The sequence below is a fragment of the Ammospiza nelsoni genome, unplaced genomic scaffold (assembly GCF_027579445.1).
Source record: "Ammospiza nelsoni isolate bAmmNel1 unplaced genomic scaffold, bAmmNel1.pri scaffold_54, whole genome shotgun sequence".
Lineage (NCBI taxonomy): Eukaryota > Metazoa > Chordata > Aves > Passeriformes > Passerellidae > Ammospiza > Ammospiza nelsoni.
Window position 1 is genome coordinate 360,996 of NW_026683192.1, and position 12,937 is coordinate 373,932.

Below are 12,937 nucleotides of genomic sequence, written 5' to 3' on the forward strand. Positions count from 1 at the left end.
TAAGCCTTTAGCTTTCACCTCTCTAATTTTCTTTCTGCATGACCTAAAAACATCCTTAAATCTTCCCTGAGTTACCTCGCTCTCTGTCCAAAGATGATGCACCTTCCTTTTTCCCCAAGTTCCTGCAAAAGGCCCATCACATCCAGAACGTCACCTGTTGGCTAAAGTACAACTCAGAAGAGGAAAATACAGTAGACTGTAAATTAAATCAGGGAAAGCAAGCTAGTAAAGTAGAAGAAGAGGCTGGGAAGGCTAACAAAAACTGGGACCTCCTTGATCACTTTCCTCCCTCCTACCCTTGCAGTACCTTAAATCCTTCCTCCAATTCCTCTTGCTGTGGACCCAATTCCTCCTCCTCTCCCAGCTGTCATTCCTTTACCACCTCCTAACCCAGTCATACCTCCACCATCTTCCCCTCAACCCTCTCCTTACTCTCTTTGCCCTTCACTACTGTCCCCTTACCTCTGCCATCTCATGCAGCCCTTATTCACCAGCAAGTTCCTGCTCTGCCTCCCCACCACAAATGAGAAGCCAAACAACATCTCAGAATCTCATGCCCAAGAGTGAAGCTACCCAGCCAGCCTCCACAGCTGATGTTGTAACACCAAAGCAGCTAAAGTGGAAAAATTGTTCCCCCTCAGAGAAGTTCCCATGGGTGGGGTGGCCAGTGAGATTGGATTTGTAAACGCTCCTTTGACTGCGTCCGAAGTTAGAAACTTTAAGAAAGAATTGTGAAATTTAGTGGAAGACCCAGTAGGAATAGCAAATCAAATTGATCCATTTTTAGCCCTAATATTTATACATGGGGAGAATTAAACTCCATCTTTAACATCCTATTTTCCCAAGAAAATTAATAAGAACTGCAGGAATGCAAATTTAGGAGGGTGAAAACCAACCCGGGCCCCCAGGTGACCAAAAAATGCCTTCAGTGGAGCCTGACTGGGACCCTAATCAAGAAGAGGTGAGAAGGAATATGAGAGATTACAGGTCCCTGATGACCTGAGGGATAAAAGAATCAGTCCCTATGTTGCCCGATTGATAAATTACACAAAACTCGGATAAGTTTTGTGGGTGCTTTATTAAGGGCCCGGGGATCCGGTGGACTAGCGTCCCAAGTCCGAGCCCCAATATCACGTATGGGTGCTTCCCTCTTACACATGCGATTCATAACAAGGTCTCCAAGAAACAGTTCCCCTTGCCTAGCCACAGATCCCTTGTGATACATTCCTTAGTTCACAAACAAGATCATTAATCCTCGGCTTATCTTATTCTAAGAGCATTGTATGCTGCCTCCAGAGAGGTTAGCATTCTTACTTTCCTACACTAGTTTAAATATTTATTAAATTCCTAAGACTACCTGCTAGGTTACACACAAAACCCAACACACACTTTCAACGGCTACAAAACTGCTTTTAACAAACCAATTCACACACAACTCATAACTAAACTGTAATTAAACATTTCACTAAATTTCATTTCTTTTCCAACACCTAGAGGGAGTGATACCAGGTTAGTGTTTGACAGCACCCAGAAAAAAGATGAGACCCGAGCACCATGACTTAATACTGCTAGATCAAAACTTCCAGATTTACTCTAATGTTGACCCAGACAGCCCAGATAGCCAATCTCAGGTTCCCTGCAGTCAGGGATGACGCTGAAAATCCTTTTTTCCCAGCCTGGTATTTTGAAGAAGGAGTCTGAATTCTTCGGCTCGGGTTTCCAAGGTTGTTTATTGTTTCTTCTCTATAACATTTTTTCTCTGGCCTGCCAGAGGTCAGACAGAGGCACACTCCCTGCCCCTGGGCTGGTGTCTACATTTTATACTATGAACTATGTGTACTTTATTTATCATTATTTTCCAGTACCTAAAGACACACATCAGGGGACATTCAATCAAAACAAATGCACCTTTTATTGAGTGCCCACAGCAGATGCGACAGAAGGATTAGAAAGGAGATAAAGGACAGAGAGAGAGAGAAAGGAGGGTTGGGTGGGGGGAATAGCTACCAACAGAGAGATGAAATCCTTGTGGTCTGGCCAAGAGATCCGTCTGGTCACATTGGGGAGAATCTCAAAGTCTTTGGTTAACTCAGGGCTCTTTTATAATCTACCACCGGGAGGGGGGCAGGATGGCACATGGAGGGCACAGTGGAGAATAAATCCATTGAGAACAGGTACAGACAGTCCAGTTCTGAACAGCACAATCCGGTGCCAGGAGTGAGCAGGGCCCGTTGTTTCAGGACTGGTTCCTATGGGAAACATCCCGCTTCCCATGGCAGGCATCCCGCTCCAGTCAGGCCAGCACCCCCGGGTTAGAATTTGAAGGGTCTCATCTCAGTCCTTGGGGAGGGCTTCAATCTCTGTCCTTGATGGTGGCTGTGAGGCAGATGAGGGATCTTTGGACCATCTCTTACGGAATGACATCCCAAAGAATTAAAAATTTATGCATTTTCCTGTAAAAACAAGTAATGAATTAATAAATTATAATTATTTACCCTAATTTATTTATAATACTGTTATTCTATATTTGTATTACCAAATTTTAATATTTACTTTTTGGAATCTATGCATTTTTAGCAAGCAAAAAATTTATTGGTCATTGGTTCTAAGTAACACAGCTCCCTTCATTAATTCATTGACCAGTGTGGCTATTGATTTCTCCTCCTTTATGCTAATTAGTCCTATTTTAAATCCTTTTGTCATCATTTTTATCATTATCACAGACAGGGTAAAAGGGGCCACTTTGGGGTTCATGGAGACATTTCTAGGGCACATTTGGGGCAGTTTTGGGTCTGGGGAGGGAATTCAGAGAAAACTTGAGGGTCAGGAGGACACTTGGGGGAAGCCAGGTGGGCACTTGGAGGGGCACTCAGGGATTCTGAGGGACAGTTTGGGGTCCAGGGCAGCACTTGGAGGTCCAGGGGGGCCATGGAGGTCAGGGAGGGGAATTTGGGGCCCTTCAGGGTCCTTGGGGGGCTCGAACGGGGCTCTCTGAGGCGCGGGGGATGACAGGAATTGTAGGCGAGAGTATATTACGGTTTAACGGGGTGGTGGAGCATCACGGGAGTTCGAGGCGAAGCTGCAATGGCTCTCGGTGAGGCGCGGGGCATGACGGGAGGCGAAGTCCCGGCTGGACTAGCGCCGGACATTCGCCGCGGAGCATGATGGGAACTGTAGTCCCGGAAGAAGCTCGAACACAATGTTTGGGGGTCCGGGAAGGCTCTTGGGGATACTTTTGCGTCCGAGCCACGACCTAAAGCCCTCGGGGGGAACGTAAATGGTTTGGGAGCCCTTGGGAGGAGGTCTGGGAGCTCTAACTGGGCTCTTTAGGGTGTGGGTCACGGGAGGAGTTTTAAGCGCGGGACTGTGTTCTGAGGGGCTCTGGGGCCGCAGGGGATGAGAGGAGATGAATTCCCAGAAGTGGCTGTGCCGGGCATCTGTGGGGTTGGGAGCACTCAGGGGGTCTGGGGACGCTTTTGGGGGGCTCCCAAATGGGTGCTGGGGGGGTACTGAGGGATCCTGGAGGGTCTGGGGGACACTTACGGGACAAAGAAGGGAGCGGATCCCGGGGTTCTGTGGAGCGCAGGGCATGGCAGGCGTTGTGGTCCCGGCTCCAATGGGGCTCAGTTGAGCCACAGGGCATGACGGGAGTTGCTGGCAAAGAAAGTTTCCCACTCTAGGCACCGCCCCCGTATCCCTGATCTCCAGCGCTGATTGGCTGCAGGCGGTGATGGATGGGAGCCTAGAGAAATGGGATGCGATGGAGGCAGGAACAGCCCATTCAAACTCCTACAGTCCCACCAGGTTCATTCACAGTACAGAGCAGTACAACCCCAGTACAGCCCAGTTCATCCCAAGTAGAACCCAGTTCAACCCTGGTGCTCCTTCATTCCCTCCCAGTAGAGCCCAGTCCATTCCAATACACCTGAGTTCATTCCCAGTCCCACCCAGTTCCCCTCCCCGCATTGTCATCCACAGGATGCCCCAGTGTCTCCCGGTCTTCTCTGCAATGTCCCCAGTGTTACCCAGGTTCTCCCAGTCCTCCTCAGTGTCACTCGCAGTATGTCCCAGTGTCTTCCACAGCGTTCCCAGTGTTCCCCAGTATGTCCCAGGCCTCCCCAGTGTTTCCAAGGACAGTTTCATTTCTCTCAGTGGCCGTTGCAGCCAAACCCAGCAGTGGGGTCAGTGCAGTGCCCATGGCCACAGCCCCTTGCAGGGGCCCAGTGCAGCTTGGGCTGATGATCCACCCTCACAGCTGGCCCAGGGCAGCTCTGCAGTGCCTTTGGTGTCACCTGGGGCTGGCACACACCTGAGCAGTGTGTCTGTTTGTAGTGGGGAAACTCAGGAGTATCAGATTGCTTCAAAAACTACAAAAAGTGAAAACCCCTCTTAGGCTGAGTGCAGCCAGCTCTGCAAGCACCACAGGTCCCAGGGGAGTGAGGAGAGACAGGATGGGGCTGGACAATGTGGAGCAAGGTCAGAGCTCCAGGCACAGCTTCTGTGAGCAGGCCAGAGCTGCTGAGGAGAGACCCTGGGTCAATATCAATCACAGAATGTTGCAATCACCTCTGGTCCAAAAAAAAAAAAAAAAATTAAAATATGAAAGTGTATTTCTTACAAGTCTTTGAAATATTTCTCTAACACAGGACTGGGAAAACTTTAATGACCCTCTCAGGGTTTTGGTCTTGTTTACATTGGACTCAGTCCCTGGGAGTGTCTTCAAAAAACTTCTCAAGAAGTCAAAGTAAAAATTAAGCACTGAAGTTTCTTGAAGTTTAATGGGTCCCATTTGAGAGACATGACTGAGAAAGTGTTCCCAGGTTCCTGTTAGAACAGAACACTGGAGGCAGTGATGACAGTTGGGGACAAACAAGGCAAAGGTGTCTCTGGTGCTGAGCAAAGCTGGATGTGTTTGAGGAATGCCAAGGGCCAAGGCCTGAGCCCCAGCCCCTGGCCAGGCAGATCCTGTCCCTCCCTCCTTGCTCAGGGCTCTTGCTGGGATGGGCACTGGCATGTGGGGATGTGCAATGGCAAGGGCAGGAGCATGGGGCGGCCCCTGCCAGGCTGCTGAGCAGGGACAAGGAGGCAACGAGGCCCCAGCCCTGCAAGGGTCACTTGTCTCCTGCTCCTGCCCCAGGCCCAGGCCCAGCAGCCATGGCCAAAGTGCTGCCCAAGTTGGCTCTGGCAGGGCTGTCGTGCAGCTGCTGCCCATCCCTGTGCCCTGTGCAGCCCAGGCTGTCCCACGGTGTCCCTGCCCTGCGCCTCTGTCCCTGCAGGCTGTCGGCATCCCCTGGCTGCCCCACCTGGCTGGGCCCTTCCTTTGCTGACAGCTCTGCCTCCTGCCTGCCTCTGCCTGCCCACACAGAGCCTTGGGCTGCTCCAGGCTCCTGCTGGGGACGTGCTGCACCACAGCCCTGCCCTGCCAGGGAAATTCCTTTGTCCTTTTGTCCAGTCCTGATCTCCTCAGTGGCAATTTACATTAAGTTTTTCCATTTTTCTCCCTGTTTACTATTATATTTAAAAGATCCACCATCTCTAAAACCTCCCTTCAATTCTTCCCAGGGCTCTCCTCTGCTGTCCTCAGTCCCCACCCCACTGAGCACAGAGCTCCTCTGGCCCTGTACAGTGCTCGTGTGCTTGAGGCCAGGGTGCCTGGACAAGAAAGACAGTTCTTTTCTACAGGAAGGAAACCACAGAGCCCCAGAGTTTTGAAGGCCGATCAGCGGCAGCCTCAATGAGGCCAAGGCCAGCCAGACCTGTTTGTTTTCAGAGCTTTTGTCTGGGAGCAATCCTTGGATAGACAGAGTTTGGGACGCCAAATACCATTTTTTTTTCCATGAGCACCTGGACAAGAAGGACAGTCCTTTTCCATAGGAAGGAAAGTACAGAGCCCAAGTATTTCACAGACAGGTGGGAGATGGCCCTCAGGAAGCCAAGGGAACCTAGACAGTCCTGGCAGCTTTTGTCTGGGAGCTATCCTTGGATATAAGGAATTTTGGAGGCAGATTCCCAATTTTGGCCAGAGACGCCTGGATTGAAAGATGTTTTTTTCAATGGAAAGAAAAGCACATCCCTCCAGTGTTTTGAAGGCAGATGAGAGGTGGCCCCCAAGATGCCAAGGCCATCCAGAGGAGTCTGTTCTGGCAGGTTTTATATAGAAAGAATCTTTGGATTTAATCAAATATGGAGGTAAAATCCTAATTTTGGCCATGAACACCTGGAGGAAATGGAGAGTTCTTTCCCACAGGAAGGAAAGCACAGAACTCCAGAGTTTAAGGGGCAGACGAGAAGGAACCCTCAACATGAAAGGTCAGCTGGACCAGTCAGGTCAAGCCAATCAGACCTCCTTGGTGACCTGCAGCACCACAATTGTCCCTTGGTTCCATAAGCCTCCATATTATCAAAACAGATCTTTGTTTTCTTGAGGCCCAGTGACACCACAAGCAGTGGTCTTGGTTTGGAAGATGTGGGATTATGTTGTGAGCCCAGTGCCCATGGTGCTGGTCTCTTCCGCCTGAATTTTCTTGATGAATTTGCAAACCAGCTGTGGGAGAAGAGCAAGAAGCCAGGGATGTTGCAGGGAATGCTCCAAGCGTGGTGCCAGCAGGCCCAGCCCAGGTGTGGATGGCTGCAGGTACCTGGGCTGTGCTGCGGAAGAGGCCACGGGCGGGGTCCTGCACCTGTGTGCACTGCAGGGCTGCACCTGGCAAAAAGCGAGCGCAGCCAGAGCTGAGGGGCTGCGGGAAAGGCCGGAGAACACGGCCCAGCCCTGCGCTGCCCAGGCAGGGAGAGCCCCGGGATGCCCCAGGGGATGGAGCACGGCCCCTGCGGGGTGTCTGCCCGGCCCCTCTTCCGTCCTGTCCGTGGGTATGGGATGGGAGAAAATGGGATGGGATAAAATGGGATGAGATGGAATGGCGCCAAGTTGGCTGCAGGCACCAACCCTGTGGCCCAGCTCTGCCACTCACCCTCCTGCGGCAGCTCAGACGGCACCACCGCTTTGGTTTCATGTGCTGGGGCAGCTCCAGGGCTTTCTTCCTCCTCTTCCCCCCAGGCCACCTTGAGCGCTTTCAGGGGTCTCTGCTCCATGAAAATGACTGGATTTGTCAGGGCACCTGCAGAAGAGAAGCCTTTGGAAGGCCACAGGTCACCAAGTCCTGTGGTCTGGCCTCGAGCTCAGCTGCAGGAATAACGCCTTGGAAAGGCTCCTGGTCAGACAGGACCGAGTGTGCTGTGCGGTGGCTCCTCACGGCACTGCTCTGTCCCGTTCTGCCCCGTTGTGTGTTCCCAGCAGCTGGGCAAGCTTCTATTTCCCACGTGTCACAAAGGGCCCTTGGTCACCGGGTTCCGTTCCATGGCACCGAGACCGTGCTGCAGCGTGCCACCCAGGGCCCTTGCACACACTGCCTTCTGTCCTGGGGCCGCCCCCAGCCCAGCCAAAGTGGCCCAGCTTGGAGGGAATGCCTGGACCCAGGTGTCTAAGACAGCCCACACAGGATCTTTGGGAAGGGCTCAGACCACCAGCAAACGCTGCCCGGCTCTGCGGGCACAGTCCTATCCCCATATCTTTCCCTGAGAGCATTTGAATTACTAAATGAGAATCATTTGAAGGGAGGAGATTTACATTTTCCATTTCAGAGAAGGCTTCTGCCTTCCTTAGCAGGCACCTCTCTCTTCAAACCGAGACAATTGTTTATCATCTTGCAGATGCGCAGTTGCTTGGGAGCCCTGTTTTACACCAGGGACCCGGAGAACCATTCCCAGCAATTGGGAAAATCCTAGGTGGTCCATCCACCCACAGATGAGGTCTCCAAATGTGCCCGAAATTGGGTCCAGCTCTTAGAGGCCTAAAAGAGCAAGTCCAAGTGACTGGATGATATTTTTAGCCCAGAAAGCCCTGCAGCTGATGGCACACTTCACAATCAGCAGGGGACACAGCTAGGCCAAAGCCCAGACCTCTGCCGGGAGCCTTTCTCCTCAAATACCCTTCAAACAAACCTCCATGCAAGTCACTTGGAAAGTTTCTTCAAATGATCCATTTCTGGCACATGACTACACAGGGTTAAGTGAAAGATTCTAAAGCAGCTGCTGTGGAGTCAAAGAGCCAGCACTAAGAGTCCTTGTCATCTCTTTGTAGCTAAATGCCACTTTGGGGGATTTGAGGGAGTTTGGAACGAGCTAGAGAGCAGACCTCCGAGATTTTTAGATGATGCCATTGCTTTTTCTTCTCTTCTACATAGACAGGAAGGGTGAGTTTGGCTCACATCTGCACTGCATGGCTCACAAGGCCCGCAAGACTTGTAGTTACAAGAGCTTTGAAGGATTTCTTGGCCAAGAAGCCACTGCCAACAATAATATTTATGTTTTGCCACCAATCCTTCAATAATTCGTCTTAGGGACTCATGCTACAGCGTAAGCTTCCTTAGCCAATTATGACACACAAACTCAAAGCACTGCATCCTAAGCTTCTTGTTTACCATTGTAACTACTTTGATTTTTTCTAGATCTTCAGCACTAAAACTCTAAACTTTCCTTCACTTCAACGTTCCTCCCCGTGTCTCTGCCATAATAAACTAGAAATCCACATTCTCGCTTCTAGCACCTAGCTTTGGAAGCCCTTTCCAAGGTCTCCCATCAAATCCTGTGTTTAATTCTAAGCTTTGCTGACAAGACCAAAGGTCTGAGATTTCCCTGCATTTGGATTTCCAACAACACTGATGCTGTTAGTTCCAGAGTGCCCAGGGTCCCTCTTGCAAGTCAACTCTGGTAGGAACAAGGCGACTGGCAGGGGGCTGCTTGTGGCCTCTGACAGCCCATTGCTGAGGGCTTGCCAGCGCCCCAGCCCCTCATGGGCTGCCCCAGCCCCGCCAAGCTGCCCGGCAGCAGCGCCGCAGCCCCACAGCAGCTCCAGAGCAGCCCCATCCAGAGGCACCTGGGAGCCCTCAGCAAGGCAGCCAGCAGCACACGGGCAGGAGGACACGGATGCGCTTTCTGCCTGGCACAGGGCTTGTGGCCATCTCCGGGCACTGCTCTCACAGGGATCCCCGCAGCCCCAGCTCCTGCCCAGCCGCTCTGTCACCAGCACAAAGGCTTCAGCAGAACCACCAAAGGCCAAGGGGCTTCTGGCCATTTTCCCTGCAACACTGTACGCCTGGGCAGCTTGCTGAGCCATGGCACCCTTCTCCCCCTCTTCCCCAATGCCCTGCAGACCCTGGGCAGCAAAAGAAAGCTCCTGGGAGTCTGTGTATTATAACATACTCTACATTTATACACTAAAGAAAAAACAAATAGAAAAAAAGAAACAGAACAATCTTTCAGAAATGGAAAATTCCCGCTGGCTCAGGTGGCCTCAGCAGACAGAGCCTCTGGGATCAGCACTCAGCAGAGCTCCAGCAGCGCAGCCAGCCGAGCCCCGACAGACGAGGCCGTGTCCTCCATGCCCTGTGGAGCTGATCTTGCAGCCTCTGGAAGAGGGAATATGGCTCACTCTGCAGTGCCTGGAGGACATACAATGTTTCAAGTGCCAGATCTGACACGGCGCTGCTGATGTCCTCTGTCAGGTGTTCAAGGGCTGAAAGAGAAAGGAACAGAGGCAAGGTCAGATCCCAGATCTGCAGGGAGCCGAGGAGAGCCCCCTGCCAGGGCCATCCCAGCCGGTTCTAGCCATGGCCAAGAGGGAGCAGGGACCAACGGTAACAGCCTGAAGCTGCTGGCCATAAATTCCCCAGGTGGCCCTAAAATTTCTGTGTGCTCTCCCCACGCCGCCCCTCGTCCGCACAGGGAGCAGAGCCCTCTGCAGCCGGGCCAGGGCTTGCAGCTCCCCCGGCAGCCCCCGCTGCCAGCCCGCTGCCCTCACTCACCGTTGCAGATGAGCCAGAGCTCTTCCTTCTTCCCCCTCAGGTGCCGCGCGGCCATGCCTGTGAATACAGAGCCTGTCACGGCGCCAGCGGCACAGCTGCCTGCCAGCGGCGCTGCCGGCACTGTGGCCACACGGGCTGCTGGCCTGGCAGGGCTCAGCCCGGCCCTTGCCGCACGCTGCCGCCCCAGAGCACGGCTGCCAGAGGGCGGCAGCAGCAATGCCCGGGCCAGGCGGGGCTCCACGGCGCCGGGTCCGGCTGGCGCTGCCCAGGCAGCAGGTGGGGCTGGGGCCGAGCTGCGACGGCTGGGCCGGGGAGGGAGCCCGGGCTCGTGGCTCACCCGCGAAACTTATGGCCGCCGCTCGCAGGGGCTCCTGTGGGCTCTTCAGGTAGGGCAGGACCCGGCGAAGGTGCTCGGCCGCTCGGCTCCTGTCCTCTGCCAGCTGCAGAGAGCGGCAGGAGGGAAGGGTTGGTGCGGGCTCAGCCCCTGGGCCAGGTGCTGCCTGCGCCCAGCCCCGGCCTCCCCTGCCCGCACAGCCCTGAGGCGCGGCCAGCAGCCGCTAGCCAAGGGCTTCCGAGGGGAGAGGCAGAGGGCCGGCTGCTGCCCGGGGAGCCGCGGTGCCGGCCCGCAGCCCCGCAGCCCCGCCAAGCCGGGGCTCCATCGTGCCCCGGTTCGGGCCCAAGGGAGCCTGGGGCAGAGCCTTCACGGCTTCTGGGTGCAGCACCGGGCAGGGGCACAGCTGCCAGCCCCACACACTGAGCACCGCGCTCAGGGGGCTTCTCCAGGCTGAGGCTGGGGCTTGCAGGCTGTCCTTACCAGGCACTCGCTGAACTTCCACAGATTCTGCCTCTTCACCAGTCTTTCAAGATTCCTCCTCTTCAGGAACTCGGCCACACAAAGCAGAGTTTCCTGAGAAGCCTGGAGAAGAGCAGAAACGCAGAGAGGGAGAGATGGCCCCACAGCCCAGGGTGCAAGGCCCGCGTCCCTGTGCCAAGGCCTGGAGGAGGCTGCAGCCTGGCAGGTGCCAGGGCAGGAGGCAGACGAGCCCCCTGCCAGGGGGACAGCAGCAGCCCACGAGACCTCACCTGTGCCACAAGCCGCTCCTCATCGTGGCAGTGAAAGAAGAGGGGCAGCAGGCTCTGGTGCAGGGATGTCTTCAGGGCCTTTTTTTCCTTTTCCCCTTCTGGAAGAGTCACCAGTGTTCGGAAGAGCAGTATGGAGAGCAGCTGCACCTGCCAATTGTTCTGTATGGAAGGAAGAAAAAAAGACCTCAGCATTGTGGCTGCATGGGGCTCAGCTTGGTGCAGGCCTGCAAATCCACAGGGCACAAAGTGTCCGGGCAGCAGCCAGTGGCAGTGGCTGGGAGCAGTGAGCCTTACGTGGTCAAAGAGTGGCAGGAGCGCCTCAAGCAGCTGCAGTGTGATGGGGCCGGGCATCAGCATGTCTTTGTCCAAGATGATAAAGCTGAGTAGCATGACTGTCATGAAAACGATCTCTCCATCTGCATCCCACAGGAAGTCCACAAGACTTTCAGTCAGGCTCCACATTTTTTTGGTCTGTGCGGAACACAAGTTTGAGAAATGCCATCCTGCTGCCGCAGGGCCCAGAGGCCAAAGGCCTGTCCTGAAGCACTGGGGCAGCTGAACTGGGAGGCAGGAGAGGTGGGAGCAGCTGCCCCAGAACACAAAGCCCAGCCAAGCCCAAGCAACCGCATTCCCCAGCTCAGCCTCAGCCACTGCCCCCTTCTCACCATGGAGGGCTCCTCAATGAGCTCAAGAAGGGCCCTGAGCGCCAGGCGACGCCTCTCCCTGCACTCGCTCTGCAGCTGCCTTGACAAAATTTGCAGGACCCTGTTAGCACCACCTTCACTCAAGTCCAGGAACTCGAGGACCTGAAAGGTACAGGGCAGTGACAGGGACCCGGCCGGCAGGAGCCCGGAGCCGCACGGGGCTGGGCCCAGGCAGCAGCACAGGGCGCGGGCACCGTGCCAGGCAGCTGCGGCTCCGAGAGGGCAGAGAGCTGGGAGGCAGCTCAGCCAGGCAGCGCTGGCCGTCAGGCTCACCTCTGCAAGGAACGCCATGGCGGGCAGCTCCCAGCGTGGCTCCTGTGTGCTGAGCAGCCGGAGCAGGTAGCGAGCGATCCGGGAACACAAGGGGATGGAGACACAGCACATCTCCCTGGCAGGAAGAAAAGGAACCAAGACTGTGGGCCAGGGGGACAAACCTCTGCCAGGACTGACACACAGAGGTCTGGTCTTTCCCCAGCATCCTGCAAGGGGCCCTGGGCTATTTGGGAGGCAGCTCCTGGTGGGCGCCCTCCTCTCCCAGCCTTTCCCAGTCTGCTTGGCCATCCCTCGGTGACAAGGCCTTCTGGGCCACGACCTCGGGGACTGTGTGGAGCTCCCTGGGCACAGAGCACAAATGCCAGAGGCAGTGGGGAGAAGGCGGTCTCACCTGGCCAGCAGAGCCACGGCATAGTGGTGAGTGTCAGCGCACAGCAGCGTGTCCCAGCCACAATTGCGTTCCATTGCCACCACCACATCCTCATGCTGCATTCGGCAGAGCAGGGACTTCAGGGTCCGCACTGCAAACCTGCGTGCACAGCAAAGCCCAGGTCACGCTGGAAACACTGGCTCCTGCCCAGGGACGTAGCAGGGAAAGGAGGAGTGGGATGGAGCACCTGTTGGGGCTGGTGGCAAGGCCGTATTCCTCCTGGCATCCCTTCCAGAATGCATCGACCTCCTCTGGCGTATCCAGAGTGCTGAAAAACACTTGGGAGAGCAGATGCAGAAAGAGGCGGGGCAAATACACTGTCACCATATGTGGGACACAGGGCATCTGGAGGATCTTCCACATAACCACAGTTGCCTGCAAAAGACAAAGCCCCCCGAGACAGGGCTCAGTGCCGAGGTGTCCGTGTGGCAGGGCCCGAGCAGGGGAGGGAGAGGCTCAGACAGACGCAGGGGGAACATGGGGCCTGGTGGGCCTGAAGCTGCCCCTGGGCCGGGTTTCCACCCGGTGCCTAAGGCAGGGAGATGCAGTGGGGGAAGGAGGATGGAGAGCTGCTGGAGAGGCAGCCT

General features: G+C 54.9%; 1 protein-coding gene and 1 long non-coding RNA gene across 2 annotated transcripts in view; one reads left to right on the top strand and one right to left on the bottom strand.

Moving 5' to 3' along the window:
* LOC132087180 (zinc finger protein 883-like) overlaps positions 1-12,937 on the top strand; it is a 448,191-nt gene that overhangs the window by 181,908 nt on the left and 253,346 nt on the right. The gene's annotated exons all lie outside the window — the stretch shown is intronic.
* LOC132087194 (uncharacterized) lies at positions 1,712-3,687 on the bottom strand. Its single transcript, XR_009420484.1, has 2 exons — positions 3,544-3,687; positions 1,712-2,453 (listed from the first exon to the last, which is right to left on the bottom strand). It is a non-coding gene; the product is annotated as an uncharacterized LOC132087194 (long non-coding RNA).